Genomic DNA, 17,492 nt, shown 5'->3' with positions numbered 1-17,492 from the left:
AAAGCAGAGTAGATGTTTTTCTGGAACTCTCTGCTTTTTTCAATGATCCATCAGATGTTACCAATTTGATCTCTGGTTCCTCTGCCTTTTCTAAATCCAGCTTGAACATCTGAAAGTTCATAGTTCATGTACTATTGAAGCCTTGCTCAGAGGATTTTGAGCATTACTTTTCTATCATGTGAGATGAGCGCACTTGTGTAGTAGTTTGAGCATTCTTTGGCATTGCCCTTCTTTGGGATTGGAATGAAAACTGACCTTTTCAGTCCTGTGGCCACTGCTGAGTGTTCCAAATTTGCTGGCATACTGAGTGAAGCACTATCACCACATCATCTTTTAGGATTTGAAATAGCTCAACTGGAATTCCATCACCTCCATTAGCTTTGTTCGCAGTGATGCATCCTAAGGCCCACTTGACTTCGCATTCCAGGCTATCTGGCTGTAGTTAAGTGATCATACCATCATGGTTATCTGGGTCATTGTCTTTTCTGTATAGTTCTGTGTATTCTTGCCACCTCTTCTTAATATTTTCTGCTTCTGTTAGGTCCATACCATTTCTGTCCTCTATTGTGCCCAACTTTGCATGAAATGTTTCCTTGGTATCTCTCTTTTCTTTAAGAGATCTCTAGTCTTTCCCATTCTATCATTTTCCTCTATTATTTGCCATATATACAAATATCAAATCATTATGTTTTATACCTAAAACTAGTACAATGTTTTATATCAATTCTACCTCAATTTAAAAAAATGAGAAATAAAAAAAAATTACTCCATTTTAACTTACACAAGAATTTAGAGGAATGGTAGTTCTTATTTTCTCCGTTGTTAGAAAAGAACAAACTGAAGCTTATAGATTTTAAGCAACAGAGATAAAAATTAAGTAAAAAATTATCCAATTAAACTCTTAGATACTTTGCCATTTTCAGAAAGCCTTTGATAACTCTAATGTTGTGTATATATGTGAAGTTATGTTTTAACAGGAGACTCAGACCTCTCATTTTTAGACCTTCCACAGTTCACAACTTTTTCATTCTCACTACTTTACATGGTAGCTCATTCCTAACATCCCCTAATTTGACAGGTTCTTAAACATCCCTGGATTTTTGTACCTCTGTTTTATTATTTTTTCATTCTTACCAGAACAATATTCTTCTGTTCCTCTTTACCTTTTTGCCTATGCCTGCTTTTAACAAATGGTTCGATGATCCTCTTTTTATTAAATCTTTTTTGACTCTCCCAGTCTCTCATGGGACTCACTGGGTATTCATGACATATTGTACCTAGATTTTCTTTCCCATACATTCCTGTGATTTTAATGGTAGTGATTTTGTTTTTCAATCTCCATAACCACATTATCTCATTAATCCCAAATGTATAAATAAAAATAAATGAATTATTTTCTCTCTTATTGCTTTACTGTGTCACTCAACAATCTATTGGGTTAGAACAGAGAATAAAAAAGGAAAACATTTCTGTTACCAATAAGAATGCATTATGCTTGCCTTTAACTTTTAAAACAATGACTATTCTGGGGCTGGCAGGCATCTAAAGCAAATGAAATGTTATTTTTCACTCATTTCAGAATTGCATAAACAGAATAGTTGCATTATATACAATGATTTGAAGACTATTTTTCTTTTGGTTTTAATTACTCATACTTCTAACTTTAGTCTGTAAATAGTTTTCAGAAATTATTATAAAATGAAATATTGTGTTTCATTTTTAAGGAGAGTAAGAAGGAATTCAGGAAGAAAATATTAAAAAAAAAAACACATAAATCCAACAATAGGAGAATGACAAACCCAATTTAAACATAAACAAAAGTCCTGGACATATACCTCACCAGAAAAGATACACAACCTGCAAATGAGTGTATGAAAAGATATTCAATTTCATATGTCATTGCTGCTGCTGCTGCTAAGTCGCTTCAGTCGTGTCCCACTCTTCGAGATCCTATAGACAGCAGCCCACCAGGCTCCCCCGTCCCTGGGATTCTCCAGGCAAGAACACTGGAGTGAGTTGCCATTTCCTTCTCCAATGCATGAAAGTGAAAAGTGAAAGTGAAGTTGCTTAGTCATGTCGGACTCTTAGCGACCCCATGGACTGCAGCCCACCAGGCTCCTCCGTCCATGGGATTTTCCAGGCAAGAGTACTGGAGTGGGGTGCCATTGCCTTCTCCATTAAGGAATTGTTAATTGAAACAACATGAAACCACAACACAAGTATTAAAATGGCCAAAATCCAGGGCACTGACAACACCAAATGCTGACAAAGCTGTGGAGCAAAAGGAATTCTCATTCACAGATGGTGAGAATGCACCACCCTTAGCCATTTTGGAAGATAGTTTGGCAGTTTCTTAGATAAATAAAAATACTCTTACCATATGATCCAATAATCACAGTCCTTAGTATTTACCTAAATGAGTTTAAAATGAGGTTTTGTCCACACAAAAACCTACAAACAGATGTTTATAGCAGCTTTATTCACCCTTCAACTACATATAGACGGAATAAATCCAAGTCAGCAGAGTAAAGGCAATGACTGCTATACAGCAACTTGAAGCACTGCTCAAACTTCAGACTAGCCTGTGAACCATGTATGCTCAGATAGAATGTTTTGCCATATTTCAACCAATGTACTAAAGACTTAGAGAGTTGATGTACTATTTGAACTGCTGCCTACAAGAGGTGAGACAAAACTTATAGTCCAAAACTACCTGGATTGATAAACTGCTAAAACAAAAACAAGATTCTCCAGAAGATTATAACTGGAACCAGAGTTTACACAAGAAAGGGTTCAAAATTTCCAGGATACAACCCCAAATTACACAATGTACAATAATCCACAAAAAATGTGGCCATTTCTCAAGTAGAAAGAAAATTAAGATATATTGCTAATGTGTTCCTTCAAAATTCACATGTTGAAACCCTATTCCCAATGTGATGGTTGTAAAGTCAGCTCTTTGGGAGGCAATTAGACTTAGATGAGAGTTTGAGGATGGAGCCCCCATGAATGGGATTAGTGCCCTTATAAGAGTCACAGGTGAGTTTGTTTCCTCTCTTTCTTCACCATGTGAAGCTGCAGTGTAAGATGGGCTTCTACAAACAAGGAAGTGGGCTCTCACCAGACACCAAGTATTCTAGTGCCTTGATCTTTGAACTCTTAGCTTCCAGAATTACAAGAAATTTTTATTGCTTAAACAATCCAATCTATGATATTTGTTATATAGCATCTTGAACTACAATGTGATCTCCAAGATCATCTAAATGTTGGAATTATCAGATAAACATTTAAATCAGTTATTATAACTCACTAATATAAACCAAAGGGAATTACATGAAGCGCTTAAAATTACTGTAATATTCAGGAGAGAAATAGAAACTATAGAAATGAACCAAATGGAAATTCTGTAACTGAAAACTATAGTTTCTAAAATTTAAATAAAATACAAGATGATATCAATAGTAGAATATAGGTATCACAAAAAAATAACTAGTGACCTCGAAAATAGGTCAATAGAAATTACACAATCTGAATAAAACAGAGATACAAATTTCCATAAAATGAACACAGCTGCTGGAGTAAATGTTACCAAAAGAATGTACTGGAATACTAGAACAAAAGAAGAAAGAGATTAAGACATAAAAAATAACCAGTGAAAATACCCTTCAAGAATAAAAACATTTCCAAATGAAGGAAAATAAAGAATTCAGCAATAGCCTAACTGCTCCATAGGCATTGCTAAAGAAATTCCTTCACACTGAAGAGAGATGACAACAGACGAAATATGGATCTTTAAGGATGCAGTAATAATACTAATAACACTGGTAAATACCTGAGTAAACCCATTAAAAAACTATTTTCCTCTTAAGTTCTGTAAAATACATGTGACTGCTTAAATCAAATATCATAACAGTGTCTGGTATGATTCTTGAATATATAGGAATGTAATGTATATCACTCCTGTAGCATAAAGATCATTGGAGAAGTTGTTAAAGGTACATTTAACTTGCAAGATTTCTACACTTTATATCCAGTGTAACAATATTAATTCTAATCATGAAAGTTTTTTTTGTTATACTTCCTAGAGCAAATACATACACACTGATGTGCAATGCTCCCACAGAAACATGTTACAAACAGCCAAAAGTGAAGATAAATTTAAATGGGTTAACAACAGATAATGTATAAGAGGGCATCCAAGGAGGGAACAGAAGAATAAAAGGAAAAGTAACAAGCATAAAACAAATAATAAATTGGTAGACCAATCCAACCATATGGAACATTACATTAAATGTTAATAGCCTGAACAATACAATTATAAAGAGATAATTGAAAGAATGGATAAAAATTGTGACCAATCAAATGCTGCCCTTAGGAGAAAAATTTTAATAAGGCACAAGCGAATGAAAGTAAATGGATGGACAAATAAATGCCATGAAAACAGGATAAGAAGACTGAGCTAACAGTTTCAGTATCAGATGAGTTCATGACAAAGCTTATTACCAGGGATAAATATCGATCTTACATAAGTATTAAAGGGACAATTCATTAGGAAGACATAACAATCATAAATATATACACATCTAGAAACAGTGCCTCAAAAATACATGAGGAAAACTGAAAACATTAAGGGAAGAAATAGACGATTCCACAAATACAATGTAAGTTATTAAGACCAGCGTCTCAGTAGCTGATTTAACACCTAGATAAAATATCAGTAAAGACACAGATGCTTTGAATCCACCAGCTGAATCTAATTTGCATTTACAGGACACTACTGCTACTGCTAAGTAACTTCAGTCGTGTCTGACTCTGTGCGACCCCATAGACAGAAGCCCACCAGGCTCCCCCGTCCCTGGGATTCTCCAGGCAAGAACACTGGAGCGGGTTGCCATTTCCTTCTCCAATGCATGAAAGTGAAAAGTGAAAGGGAAGTCGCTCAGTTGTGTCTGACTCTTAGCGACCCCATGGACTGCAGCCTACCAGGCTCCTCCGTCCATGGGATTTTCCAGGCAAGAGTACTGGAGTGGGGTGCCATTGCCTTCTCCGTTACAGGACACTACAAACTACAAATGAAGAATACACATTATTTTTAAGTTTATATGCTACAGTCAATTAGATATACAACATGCAGGATCATAAACAACTCAATAAAATGTAAATAGATATAAAATCATATAGTGTATTAACAACCAGGACAGAGGGGAAATGGGAAAATATTGGTCAAACGATACAAACTTCCAGTTATAAGATGAACAAGTTCTGGGAGCTATAGTTCAGCATGGTGATGGTAGCTAATAACACTGTATTACACAGTTGACCTTCAAACAACACAGAGATTAGGATCATAAGCCCTCCACGCATCCAAAAACTGCATGTAATTTATAGGTGGCCCTCCATATACTCGGTTCCTTCATACAGGTGTTTCCTCCATATTCACAAATCCACATCCTCAGATTTAACCAATCTCGGATGCTATAGTGCTGCAATAATGACTACTGAAAAAAAAAAAAAAAAAAAAACCCACATACAAGTAGACCCCTGTAGTTCAAACCTGTGTTTCTCCAAAGGGTCAACTGTGTACTTGAAAACTGGTAAGAGTAAATCTTAAATGTTCTCACCCAAAAAGGAAATGGTAGTTTTGTGACAGGATGGGGGTATTAAAGCGCTAACACTATGATTACTATGTTGGTAATCATTTTGCAATATATAAATGTATCAAATCAACAATTTGTACACCTTAAACTTACACAAGATTACACAAAGTTACACAACAAAGCTGGAAAAAAACAGAATAAATAACAATTATATAAAGATTTTTTATTCCATCAAATTCATGGAAATGAAATTTTAATACTATAGGCACCAAGTACAGAATGAAAATTTGCATTAGATAACAATTATCCTATTTTGTTGTGTCAACTCTAGTGTTGCTTATTTGTGTAATTTTTGTACAAATTATATTCTAATGTATCCCAGCTTATACCCAGGAAATACAAGCAAAGGGGCCTAGTGTTAAAACTACTATATCTAAAATAAGTGGAGAATAATGTAGATACATGATATAGTTACTTATTCTAAGTGGTCTAAATTTTGGACCTCAGAGTCAGCTTCTGGGAGATAAGAGAGAAAGTTCCACATTCTCCCTCATAGCTTTATCAGATCCTAATTTTAGTTGTAAGCCCCACTTTTAGTTTGAAAACAAACCAAAATAAACCTCTTTGCAATTCCATGGGCTGTCCATGGAATCCTCTAGGCCAGAGCACTGGAGTGGGTAGCCATTCCCTTCTCCATGGGATCTTCCCAACACAGGGATCGAACCCAGGTTTCCCTCATTGCAGGCAGATTCTTTACCAGCTGAGCCACAAGGGAAGCCCAAGAAGACTGGAGTGGGTGGCCTATCCCTTCTCCAGGGGATCTTCCCAACCCAGGAATCAAACTGGGTCTCCTACATTGCAGGCAGATTCTTTACCAACTGAGCTATCAGGGAAGACCCGAATGCTCAATACCAGATCTTTAAATGGTTTCTAGATTTTAATTATTAGAAAAAAAAGTCTTATGAACACACATACAAAATTTATTTTTGTGAATATTTTTTAACTTTTATATGCTTGTTATTTTATTATTTCCAACCTTTATTGGAAAATCCTTGCTATTTTATACTCACCATGCTTTTTCTTTTGTTTTTCCTTATAAGTATGGCAATACAAGTATAATTATTTATACAAAAGTTTATCCAAGTGATTTTCACTCTGGGCATGTGTTACTATGCACATATTTTATAATAAAAAATTTTAAGCCAGATTATTTGAGTATTCTCAAAGCAAAAATTACACTGGGCAGTATTGAACAGACAACATCAAATTCATTCTGGGCAACAAGCACAAGAGACCAGAACAAAGTTTGTTTAGCTCCACGGAAACAGAAGAGTTTGTAAGGGCTGTGTGATGGGCACTGTAGTTCTTCAGTGTTTGCCTACAGGCTTTAGCCAAAGGAAGAGTAAACATCTTTTGTATCTTCATGACAGGTGGTAGTTTTACACCTTAGAGTAAGTCTCCCATCATAGTCAGGCTCCTACCCTCCCACAGAGACTGGGGAACAGTCTCTTCCTTGATGCTTATTAATACATTGCAAAGAAATGGCTCCCAGGTCCTTGAGAAAGACAGCCTCTGGTGGTCAAACTAACAAGAGGAATTCATGTATGTATGTGTGTATTTCAGATATAAAGGATATAACTATATTTATTCCAGGTGTATGATGAAATGGTTTTATATTTGTGTATGTTGTAAAATGATTACCACCCTACATCCACTTAACATCTATCACCATACTTTTTTTATTGTGATGAGAATTTTTAAGATCCATTCTCACAGTTACTATTAAGTATCAAATACATTATTATTAACTATAGTCACAGTCACCATGCTGTATATTATTTACTCATTTTGTAAGTGGAAATAGGCATCTTTTGACCCCCTTCACTCATTTTATCTACACACAACCCTCTGCCTCAGGCAATCACCAATCTGTCCTCGCTGTGCATGAGGTTGGCTTTGTTTATTTGTTTAAGATTCTAAATATAAGTGAGTTCACATGGCAGTTATCTTTTTCGGTCTGACATTCTACTTAGGTAATGCCTTCAAGGTCCATCCGTGTTGTCTCAAATGGCAAGATTTCATTATATTTTTATAGGCTGAATTTTATTTTGTGTGTGTATATATGTATATATCACATTTATTATCCATTTATCCATTAATGGATATTTAGATTGTTTCCATGTCTTGGCTATTCTAAGTAATGTTACAATCAACATGAGGGTGCAAGGATCTTTTTGAATGTGTGTTTTTGTTTCCTTCAGGTAAATCCCAGAAGTGCAGTTGCTAGCTCATACAAGAAGCTTCTTGAAGTATTTAAATTCTCAAAGGGACAGAGAAAGAATTCACAATTACAAGTTTTCTAAAGCAAATGTTCTAGCAAAATGGAGGGGAGGGAATCTGTCTGACTAGACCATCTTGACTCCTTAAGGGTCAGGGTGAGAGGGAAGTTAGGAGCCCACAGGCAAGAAGCAGCCTATCTAGTTTTCAGTAAAACTGAAGCAAAGGTCAAGGCTTCTTGTCCAGTATCAAGTGCTAAATAATTTCTAGTTCGATTATGAATAAATTTAGCATTTCAGGATTCTTGGGGTTCAGATAAATAACTGCAATGAGTTAAACTAGAGAGGATTGTGTGAAACTTTCACTGCTTTATAATAACTGGAGGATACAAATTATTTTTTTTAATTTTGAGGTAAAAAATTAATTAGTTTTATATATAAATCACAGAAGATGTGGTCACACAATTTTGCAAATAATAATGCTAATGAAAGTAACCTAAGTTAGCACAATGACTATAAGAATTTCAGAGTGCTTGCATTTGAAACAGTCTGATTTAATTCGGTTAACAATTTGAAAACATGAAAGTTGTACTATAGATAATATTGCTGAAAGACCTCCTTTCTACATTTTGATACCTTTTTGTCTTAAAAGGGTATTGGTATTAAGAACATTTCTCCATTTTTTTCAAGTAGGTTATATCAACACATGGCAAGTACATAGTTAATCTGATCATGTTTTAGGCAACGCATTTGCATATCTTACTTTAAAGGAATACCTTCCGTTTCCTTGCTATGTTTAAAATATTGTGAAGATTAATGTGGTATTACTATTATTATCTCAATTTTTCAGATGAAAACCCTCAGAATCACAGAATAAATAACTTTCCCAAAGTTATGTTATAGTGTTTGTATGAACATACATTCAACTCAAATTTGGCTCACTGCAAATCGTAAGCTATTTCCCTTGTTGAGCACCCACCATCTGAGACCAGCTACTACAGTAGGGGTATTTTTATTTGTTTATGTACAGTGACCATTTTACTTTATAAAATATAATAAATATAGGCCTAATAAGTAATTTACAATTAGATATTTTAGGTAACAGATAGGAATGTCAATAAGAATACTGTAGTCCTCAACATTGAGATACAAATCGATCTATTTCACAACAATCATTTTTAAGTTTTCCAAAGCGAGAAAGAAACACTATATTAGAAAACAATACTGTTTTCAGAAAGACAACATGTGAAAAAACAAAAACAGCATTTTTTTGGTATACAAGAAAGGAAATGAAGAGAAAGAATGGATTGTTTACCGTCTTTTCACTGCAATACCACTACCACCCTCATCAAACAGAACCAAAATAATTTACATACACATAGCTCGTCTCCATATATGTACATTCTCACACAGATTAGCACTTTTGCTGACCAGCACCTGGCTGGTCCCTGGAGGTCTATAATTGAGAGTACTCAAGTCAGCAAAAAATCTAAAATAAGATGCTTGGGCTTTTTATTTCAGAATTCTGAAAATCAAATTTGTGGACTGTTTCCAAACATAAGTCTCCAGCTTCACTAACCTCGGAATGGGTCACTTCTGAGTAAAGTAGAATATTCAGGTTTGCTTTAATGAACTGATTTTTCACTCAATTCACTAAATGGTCTTTTAGCCAGACACAATCAAGAGGATGAAAATTATGTCTTTAACTATGTTAGCAAGTGATTAGTGCACAAAAAAAAAAAAAAGCCATTATGACAAGCTCTGGTTGGTACCTCTGTATCATGCGAGTATGTGTAGGATCAGCTGCAGGCATGGAGGCGAGGGACACTGGATGGTAGTCAGTGAAACATTCAACCTCTGTCCATTGGCCCATTGCCCCTATATTTTTATTCTTATTGACTCATGTACTTTATATATATATGTATCAATATTTTTAGATGGAACATTTCATAAATACCTGTCTCTAGAAAATAATAGAAAATGTAATACTTTAAGTTTCTCAGGAAATAGGTTTAAAAATATTCTTGGCTATAGGGGCTCACTGTGTATCCGTTAAGTTTATGCCTCAAGACAGGATTTAGTAAAGTCAAAGGATAAGTTTTAAATGTGAACTCGTGTGAGTAAAGTGAGGGTCTGATTTTCTTTCTGTTTTGTTTTGTACTGCCAAAGGGTGAGGTATAATACACTGAAGTAAAGTTATAATTTTCCACCAAAAGTTGTTTATTTAGGTTAATCTTTAAACTATTTCTGTATTGACTATGTATATACTATTTGCACATTCTGTATTGACATTTTTCCCCCCCAAAGGTTCTAACTATGTTTAAATTCATTGCACCTTATTACATGATTTTTGGCTCTGAAGCTCAAGGACAAAATTGAACTTGAATAAGATTCGGCACAGCAACAGTGGCAGGAACAAAACCCTTCTTTGTTGGAGGTGATTATTTATTAGCCAATGAATATCATTTAGCTAATTTGGTACTTTTGTGAATAAAGCCACTGGTCAAATCACTAAAGTGTGTTCCTCATTCTGACAATCAAATTTAATTTTCCTTTGTGTAAACAGATGATTTGGCCTGTAAGTTCAGACATTCTCAGTGAGAAAAATTAATTTGCCCAAAATATTAGTCATTTGGAGTCAGGAGCAAGAGTCATTTTCTAATATAGCTTCTCAAACAAATATCAGTAACATGACTATTATATAGTCATATGGATTACGCTTCTAGTACCACATTTAGTAAACTACATAACTGATTTGTTATATTTTACATAGATTTCTTAGAGATTTTTTATTATTGTGTTTTCACAACATATTTCAAATATTACTAGTATATTCATTCATTCTCCTGATTTCTCCCTTTCTCTGTAAAGTGATAACAATAATGCAGGTGAATATTTTCATTTGCTTCATTATAAAGTGTCTCATTTCAAAACTGACCTGAAAAAATATGAGCTATTTCATGCAGCATGAAAATGACAGAATGTAATATAGGCTTACATGACTACAGGTCCCTGAAGAAGGGTGAAAAATACCTGTAACACCCTGAAGTCGGTTTCCCTACCTACAACCACACGGGGACCAATTATACAGATTGAGGATAGCTTGACAGAATCAAGGATGAGTTCAGCAGCCCCTGAAAGAGAATCGAAGATTAGATCAATACAGTTCTGGCATAAATGAAAAAAGAGGTAATTAATACAGGAGGCCAACCAATAAATTAGCCAATTGTGTTAAGGAAATGGTGTGGGACTTTTACTGCTCTAAATTTTCCTCTGTAATCACAGGGAAAGGCTTAGTGTAGTTTGGATTCCCTTCCATAAATAAAGTTTCCTTGCTTGACTTCTAAGATCTATGAGCTAGACACATGGTATAGAGTGAAAATTAAAACTGGGACTTTAAATATATTAATAACTATTTAGCACAGAAAGAAAAAAATAATGTTGTCTGATTCTTGTGTATCAGTATCTAGTGGATACTTAAGAGCAAAATTTTCATTGTAGATGACACTCCTAATATCTGAAATTTTATACTTGTAATTCTAAATATATAATTCTTCATAAAAATCATAAAAGTAAAATACATCATAGCTAAATAAAATCAATGGTGAAAAATTAGCAAGGATTGAGAAAAAATATTTTTTCAAAATCGATTATTAAGGCATCATACCACATGGGGACTGTTTTAAAATGTATAATTACAAACTTTATCACTATATGCGGCAATAGAGACGTGAAAATCATATATGAAATGTTGACCCATCTAAATAATACTTCATAAAACTCTGGGAGGACTTTAGTCAGTCTTGTGTCTATATTCTGAAGTATCCTTGTCATATGGTAAGGCTATAGTTTAGATAAATGGTCAACTAAAATGTGCATATCATTCTAAGAACAGATTGCTGAAGTGTCCAGAACTGTCAAATGACATATATTGCTCTACTTTTCCCAAAATATCACTGCTTCATGACATCAGTTTAAATATTAAGAAAAGTATTTAACCAAAAAATAAGAAAATAGGAGAACAAAATTATTATTACTGTATAAATTATTTAAAAATTTGGAAGTGAATTTTGAATAACTGATCATGTTTTCCACAAATGTACCAAGTGGTTTTCAGTTCAGTTGTGCAGTCGTGTCTGACTCTTTTCGACCCCATAGACTGCAGCATGTCAGGCTTCCCAGTCCAATACCAATTCCCAGAGCTTGCTCAAACTCATGTCTATCAAGTCGGTGATGCCACCCAACCATCTCATCCTCTGTCGTCCCATTCTCCTCCTGCCTTCAATCTTGCCCAGCGTCAGGATCTTTTCCAATTTTTGTTCTATTTGTTTTCTATTGCTGTGTCACAGATTACTACAATTTTAGTGGCTAGAAGTAAATGATTTATATTACAGTTTCTAGATGTCAGAGATCTAGGCATGTCTTAACTGGATTCTCCATTCAGGGTCCCACAAGGAAGAAATCAAAGTGTTAGACTGCATTCTAATATGGAAGCTGGACTAGAGAAGTATTCCCCCTAAACTCTTCCAGGCTGTTAAGAATAATTTCCTAGTAGCTGTGATTCAGGCAACTTGCTCCTTGAAAGTCAACAACAAAGGGAATCTTTGTCTCTTCACGTCTCTAACTTCAAAGATTGCCTGACCGTCTTTTAGAAAAATCACATAATTAGATCAGACATACCAGATTAATCACTTCCTTTTATTTAACTTAGAAGGAACTGACAGAGACCTGAATTAAACTTGCAAAATTTCCTCACTTTCATCATACAATGTGAACATGTTCTTAAGTCCCACTCCACTCAAGGGGAGGGACTTCTATGGAGTGTATACAACAGGTAACAAGGATTTTTAAGAGCATCTTAGAATTCTGCCTACAACACATGTCCCAAGTATCCTTTCACACTGTATTTTCTACCTCTGAGCAGTTCACCTAGCTGGATGAAGTCCTGCAATTTTTAATAATGAATTGTTTTTGTTTTCACTGATCTGAAATTTGAAACAACAAAACTAAGCACAAAACTAGGTTCATTGTAGTTAAAAAAAAAACTTTAAATCATTGCCTTAGCATCTCTGTTCACAATATTTTTTGCCTTCTCTTTTGGTTGAGGTATAATTCACACAGTGAAACACACAGATCCAAACTGTAAGGTTGGATGATTTTCACCAAATGTTAAGACTCAGGTAACCCACACCCAAATCAAGAAACAGAGTATTTTCATCAACCCAGAAAGATCCCTTGTGCTTCTTCCCAGTCAATGACTACCCATACTCATAGAGGCAATAACTGCTCTACTTATTCATAGATTAGATATGCTTACACTAAAACATGTTTGGAATCATTTCATACATCTTTTGTCAAATACATCTCTAAGTTTCATATTATAAATTTTTAATTGTCTCTGTCTACTGGTAGGATTCTTTACCATCTGAGCCACCAGGGTAAAAGACAGGGAGGCCTGGTGTGCTGCAGTCCATGGAGTTACAAAGAGTTGGACCCAACTGGGCAACTGAATAACACCACCAGCACACTGGTAGGATATCACTTTGTTTATCAACAGTTTTAAATGGACATAGCTGGCTAGACAGCTGATCTCCACAACAGAGATGCATAAAAATCACCACTGAGATCATCTGCCTCAACTTCAAACAGCTGTAGACGGGTCAATCGGAGACAAAGCCTATCTGTGTGTGAATAAAGACCTAGGGAGGCTTGCCCCTGGGTGTTTCTTGTACTTGCTTACACACTTTCTCTGCCCTAAAATATTTGCATTTTAGTAAAAGCCTAACAGGAAGAAACTCTGTGGAATTTTGTGATCCTTGACTATATCTGACCTTTTGAAATCTTTTAAGTTCCAGCAGGGTTGGGATTTTCTTTTGTTGGTTTTGGTTTTTAGCTTCCTTTATATTTTCTAAATGTTGTAGATGTGCTGGTGAATAAAGTGAGTTTTACTTTTTCCTACCGAATTTGGATACCTTGTATTTCTGTTTCTTTGCTTGTGATAGAATCTATAGCACAAAGTTAAATATAAGTGGTTATTTCCTCATGTTGGGAAGAATTTAGACTTTCACTATTAAAAATTTATCTTAAGTTTTTTAAGTATTTATTTTGAAATAATTTTAGATATACAGAAGAGTAGCAAATACAGGACAGAACATTCTCATATAAATTCCAACCAGTTTTCCCTATTGATGTCTTACTTAGCCATGGCACATCCATGAAGACTAAGACATAAACACTGCTTCAATACTAGTAACTAAACTATAGGTTTTACGTAGATTTTACCTTTTTCCACTAATATTCTTACTATTCTAGAATGTATTACAAGACAATACATTACAGTTAGTCATCATGTCTTTTTAGTCTCTTCCAATCTATGAGAGATCCCTGGTTTTCTTTTTCATATCCTTAACACATTTGAAAAATATTAGTCAAGTATTTTATAAAATGTCTCTCAATTTGAACTTGTATGGTGTTTTCTTTTGAACAGGAATAGGGAAAAGTAGGTATATATTCCCAGAGCAGCATCCTTAAATATAATACAGTAACTTTTCTAGAATATGTCCTGATTGTGGTACCTCTTGATCAATTTCTCAGGCAAATGACATTTCAATAGATAGTCCTGTGTGTATGTGTGTGACTGTATAATTTTAATTTTAGGAAAATTTTCTTGAATTGCAGAATTTTAATATATTTATTCTGTTTCCATGAGGCTTCCCTGATGGCTTAGATGGTAAAGAATCTGCCTGCAATGTGGGAGACCCAGGTTCAATCCTTGGGTTGGGAAGATCCCCAGGAGAAGGAAATAATAACTCATTTCAGTATTCTTGCCTGGAGAAGTCCATGGACAGAGGAACCTGGAGGGCTATAGTCCATAGGTTCAAACATGACTGAGCGACTATCCCTTTCACTTTTATTCTGTGTCCTTACTTTGGTTCTTCTTCCAGGATTGCTATATATTTTACACTTTACTTCTGATTTTTAAGTTTCTGTCCTCCACATTTTTAATCTTCTGTTTATCTTGAGGTATCACCTGTTATCTTCATTTGCTCTTGTGTTCTTTGTAATTTAATTGTTACGGGTCAGTTTTCTAAGGACATGTTTCTGGCCTGTTTTCACCATCAATAAGAATGTTACTCTGCAACTTGTTCTTTTTTCCTTTATGATTTTGTATAGGACCTAATTTTGACCTATTTCTATTGCTGATTCTTAGGTAAAATTTGTTTTCCTGAACTTTTGGAATAACATGTGTTTCAGGAAGACTTCTTAATATCCCTGAGCATTCTTATCTGTTACTTATAACAAAATACCATGAATACGAGTGGCTTAAATAACAGAAGTTTATTTCTCAGTTTGAAGGCTAGAAGTCCAAGATCAACATTTCAGTAGGTTTGGTTTCTTCTCTCCTTATGAAGACAACAATCAGACTGTATTAGGGCTCACTCATATAACTTTATTCTAACTTAATTACTCCTCTAAAGCTCTTCTCTCCTGATACAGTCACATCCTCAGATATTAAGGATTAAGGCTTCAACACATGAAATTTTTTGGCAGGAGGGCTTACTCAGTCTTTCTAACATGAGGTCACTTACAATTACCCAGTATTAAAAAGGGCAAAACCCCTCCAGGTTTCAGCTGTTTTACTCAGGTTGGAGAAACCTACTCTCTGGGAAATACTTCCTGACTATCATGGTTCTTCTGTTCTTGGATCTCAGATATTCTTTCAGTTCATTCCTTCTTCTCCCCACATAGAATTAATACAATGTGGAACTTTAATTCTTACTGGTTTGTCTCCATCTGCTTATATGTTAGAGTGCATTAGGACTTGCTACCTAGTTCTGTTGTGTATGTGGCTTATTGTTTGATGGATTTACTATCATGTTCCTCTGTATTTCCTTATATTGGTATTTCATGTTTTCTTTTTTGTTCTTGGTCTGTATTTTGACAATACAGGGTTATCAATTTTAAATATTTTAAAAGACATGTCCTTTGGTTTTATTGTTCATCTCTGTTTTTCCATTTTCTATTCCATTGATTTCTGCTCTTTAATATTTTCATCTGTATACTTATTACTTAAGATTTAACTTGCTAACATTTTTATAGGTATTTTAATGTTATGTTTTCATTATAATTAATCTCGAAATATTATTTGATTTCTCCTCTCAGTTATTAGGAAGTATGTTACTTAATCCTCAGATAATTGGGGATTTTTCAAGTGTCTGCTTTAAAATTGATGACTAATTTAATTCTGTTATGGCCAGAGAATGTATTGTGGATGATTTAACTCTTTTAAATGTATTATCTCATTTTATGAAATAATATATGGTACCTTTTTGTGAACTTGAAAAATATGTGTATTAGTTTGTTGCTTAATAGTGATTTATTTCTGTTGATTAGGATCACAAGCTGTTGGTATAATATTTTCAAGTCTTCTTCTGATTGTCTAATTGTTTTATCAATTGCAGGATGAGAAGTGTTCACATCTCCAACTATGAACTGACTCCATTATCATTACCAAATGTCTCTCTATCCCTGGTATATATAAATATTCTTTATCCTGATGTCTACTACACACAATATTTACAGACATACTCTGATTTTCCCACAATTCATGCCTGCAGGGTATAAACACAGAAAAAGAACAGGAAGTCCCTGACAACCAGGATTAAGCTAGGCACTAAGATATTTCTAAGAATTGCCTTCCAGCAAGGTTTAGAGTTTTTAATGAACAAGATTCTAATAATTGGTTGACATTCTTTTCTGCTGACTCTATTGTCTTTGTCATTTCTCAATCCGTTTCTGTTGACTCACTCTATTCCTAGTTATTGGTGACATTTTCTGGATTCTTCACATATTTAATAATGTTTTCATTGTATTCTTGTACTTGTGATGCTAAGCTCTTGAGCACCTAAATTTTTCTGATGTTTTCTTAATAGACATTTTTTTCCCTACAACAGTAAGTTGATTTCTTTGCAGTTAAGCTTGATTTTTGATGCTTACTTTTAAGCGCTGTTAGGGGATATCAGAGTAGATTTTACTCTATAGAGTTAAATTAGTTAATTTGAAATTATGTGGGTTTTTTATGTTTGTAATGTTGTATTGTAATGTACATTATTCTATTGTGTCTGCTGTACAACATAGTATCGACATTTTATGGATTATACTCCATATAAAGTTACTATAAAATATTGTCTACATTCTCTCAGCTCTCCGTTACATCCTTGAATATTGTTTATTTTATACTTAGTTGTTTGTACGCCTTAATGCCCTTAACCTTTCTTGCCCACTCCTCATTAGTTATCACCAGTTTGTTCTCTGCATATGTTTCTTTTTTGTTATATTCATTCATTTATTTTCTATATTCCACATATAATTGAAAATATACCAGCATTTGTCTTTTTCCGACTTATTTCACTAAGCATAATACACACTAGATTCTTCCATCACATCAAAAATGACAATATTTCATTATTTTTATGGTTTTATCATATTCTATTTTGTATTTATATATACCACACCTTCTTTACCCATTAATTTGTTGATGGAGACAGGTTATTTTTATATTTTGGCAATTGTAAATGATGCCCCTATAAACACTGAGGTGCATATATGTTTTCAAATT

At 34.3% G+C, this 17,492-nt stretch overlaps 1 long non-coding RNA gene across 27 annotated transcripts in view; it reads right to left on the bottom strand.

Annotated features, from left to right (window-relative positions):
* Positions 1-17,492, bottom strand: part of LOC147366889 (uncharacterized) — a 1,020,561-nt gene that overhangs the window by 369,530 nt on the left and 633,539 nt on the right. For 3 of the 27 annotated variants that reach the window (XR_015169106.1, XR_015169103.1, XR_015169116.1), the window contains exon 6: positions 10,907-11,007. The exons of the other annotated variants lie outside the window; for them this stretch is intronic. This is a non-coding gene — a long non-coding RNA (uncharacterized LOC147366889). The remainder of the gene's footprint in view (positions 1-10,906; positions 11,008-17,492) is intronic. 27 annotated transcript variants of the gene reach the window in all.

This window comes from Bos grunniens, chromosome 8, assembly GCF_055505025.1.
Source record: "Bos grunniens cultivar Pamir isolate PY7600 chromosome 8, Bosgru_T2T1.0, whole genome shotgun sequence".
NCBI classification, from domain to species: domain Eukaryota; kingdom Metazoa; phylum Chordata; class Mammalia; order Artiodactyla; family Bovidae; genus Bos; species Bos grunniens.
Note: the sequence above shows the minus strand (reverse complement) of the source record. Positions and strands in the feature narration are given on the sequence as shown.